This window comes from Erythrolamprus reginae, chromosome 1 (assembly GCF_031021105.1).
Source record: "Erythrolamprus reginae isolate rEryReg1 chromosome 1, rEryReg1.hap1, whole genome shotgun sequence".
In the NCBI taxonomy this organism is placed as follows: Eukaryota; Metazoa; Chordata; class Lepidosauria; order Squamata; family Dipsadidae; genus Erythrolamprus; species Erythrolamprus reginae.
The window spans coordinates 289,746,083-289,748,935 of NC_091950.1; the positions used below are offsets into that span (position 1 = coordinate 289,746,083).

General features: G+C 37.6%; 1 non-coding gene across 1 annotated transcript; it reads left to right on the forward strand.

Annotated features, from left to right (window-relative positions):
• Nucleotides 1-401: 401 nt before the first annotated feature.
• On the forward strand, nucleotides 402-509 carry LOC139158280 (U6 spliceosomal RNA). Its single transcript, XR_011557670.1, has one exon. It is a non-coding gene; the product is annotated as a U6 spliceosomal RNA (small nuclear RNA).
• The last annotated feature ends 2,344 nt before the right edge of the window (nucleotides 510-2,853 follow it).

Below are 2,853 nucleotides of genomic sequence, written 5' to 3' on the forward strand. Positions count from 1 at the left end.
TGCTCCTCTTATTGGGCTGCCCTGGAAGCTATTTATCATGGTAGGCAGAGGGAGGCATTGCTGGAAGCGATGTATGTGGGTCATGGTTGAGTACTTGTTTGTGTTTCCTGACCCTCTGAATTACTATAACCTGTGAGCTAACATGGATGTGCTTTAAATTTTGCCTGGAAGCTTTATGTTTGTTTATTGGACTTACTGTTAAAGCACCTTGCTGTTTGTGTTATGGACTAATTGGCCATTGCCTGTGGAATTAATCTGGGCTTGCTCATGGCTCATGGATCAGTTATGAAGCCGAGAGAAGAGAACTGCTGGGGGAAGATAAATAAAACCCTCCGTAAACCACATTGACATGTGAGTGTGAATGAGTGGGGTAGTACACTCCATTAAAATTCTCCACTATTGTGCTCGATTCGGCAGCACATATACTAAAATTGGAACGATACAGAGAAGATAAGCATGCCCCCTGCGTAAGGATGATGTTCCATATTTTTGAGGTTCACCATTCTGGTTAATGAAGATCTCCCTAACAGACACAACAAAGTTACTAGCTTCTCATCTAGAGTCTGGGGGAGTTGCAAAACCCAGTTTGTTTGTTCCCAATGCTCAGGGGCCTTTGGGATTTTAATAGTTGGGGGGTTTGAGGACATGAACAATATTTGGACGCTAGACCGATTCACATTTGTTAGCATGAATTACATGTCAATGTTGGGATCTATGGCACTATTTATTCATGTTGAATTATTTTCCTTCCTCAAAAACCCCCCAAAACATTTTTAAATAAAGGTAACCACTGATCCCCCCAAAAAAATCTCCACTATTGATTTCAATTGGATAGGGTAGGGCAGGGCTCTTTCTTTCAGATGGACGTTGCTGTGCAAAGCATTATTTTCTATCATTTTACTGAAGCTAAGTAAAAACAGGTCCATTGTCTGGTTCTACCCGAAATGGGACAACTCGCCACAGCCAACTCACCACTGCCAACTTGTCATGGTCCACTCACTGCAGGACAACCTGCCCTGGGCAACTTACCATGGGACAATTCACTGGGGGACAATACAATAATTCAATATAATTATTTAAAATATTAATATATTTAAATTTTTGCCATTTACATTTCATTTTGTGCCTCCTTTAGCATTCTTTTTAATGACATTTATTATTCTTTTTAATTATTCTAATTACATTTATTTATTCAAATAATTTAATTATTCAAATACCTAATTGATTACTGTTTTAATTATTCCACTATTTCTTCGATATTAGTGTAGAAACATAGAAGACTGACGGCAGAAAAAGACCTCATGGTCCATCTAGTCTGCCCTTATACTATTTCCTGTATTTTATCTTAAAATGGATATATGTTTATCCCAGGCATGTTTAAATTCAGTTACTGTGGATTTACCAACCACGTCTGCTGGAAGTTTGTTCCAAGGATCTACTACTCTTTCAGTAAAATAATATTTTCTCATGTTGCCTTTGATCATTCCCCCAACTAACTTCAGATTGTGTCCACTTGTTCTTGTGTTCACTTTCCTATTAAAAACACTTTCCTCCTGAACCTTATTTAACCCTCTTGTACCTCTTGTCCCACAGCAAGTTGTCCCATAAACAAGTTGGCCATGATGAGTTGACTGCAGCAATCTGGCTGCAGTGTGTTAGCTTAACTGAGAGTTGTCTGCTTAATTCTCTTCCTAATAGCTCCTTACAATTGCATAGTGGAGCAAATATACTAACTGTGAACACTGTTGTAGCATGAAGAAATGAAGAAGTTGGATTCAACTTACTTCATCCCTGTCATTTCCATTTCCTGATATCCATGATATTAAATTCTGAGAATGAGGGAAATGCTCTTCCATATTTAAAATTTCTTACCCAATGGCTGAGAGCCTTGGTGGTACAGTGGTTAGAATAGAGTACTGCAAGCTACTTCTGCTGGTCGCCAGCTGCCAGCAGTTTGGCAGATTGAATCTCAGTAGGCTCAAGGTTAACTCAGCCTTCCATCCTTCCAAGATCAGTAAAATGAGGACCCAGATTGTTGGGGGCAATATGCTTACTCTGTGTAAACTGCTTAGTGAGGGCTGTAAAGCACTGTGAAGCTGTATATAAATCTAAATGCAATTGTTATTGCTATCTTCATTATGCAGCAAGCAGCATTCAAGCAAGCAAAAGAAAATATTAATTTTCTGAGGAAAGTATGCCCAAATTAATTTTCTGAATTCTGAATAAAAGGAAATGATCTTCTCTCTACTATAATTGCATTATTTTCAATTTTTATTTCTTATTTTATTTATAGCCTCTCCCCCTCCATCCTTAGGACATGCACTTTGCCTAACAAGAAGGGGAAAAAATAACCTTAAGCAGTTATTAAGCAGTTTAAACACAATTAAATTAATGTGACTTGTTCTGAGTACAGAAAGAATGCTTTTGTTCTAAAAGCATAGAGTAAGCTTGCGGAATTAGAAGAAGGTGGTTAGGATCATTTACAGGCTGGATATCATGTAGTGCTGAAAATTATTCTAAAGAGTAATTAGGATTATTTCCTCCTAGTAGAAAAATATCCCCATTAGTACTAATCATACCTTGGAATCATTATTATATTTCAGGATGCCTATATAAAGAATTCACAGGCAGATGGCTTTACTGTGGTAAGATTCCAACTTTTAATATATTTTTGGCCACCTCCAGAAATGACATAAATATTGCTTTGCAATTCTACAACAGTCAGATATATCTGAGAACATATGCTTGTTTTGTTTTTTAAGGCCAACGTTGTTTTTCAGCTTTCTCAAAAGGCTTATGTTGATTTTTACCTAACATGAAATGACCCCTTCTCCCCCTCCCACCACTGCCATC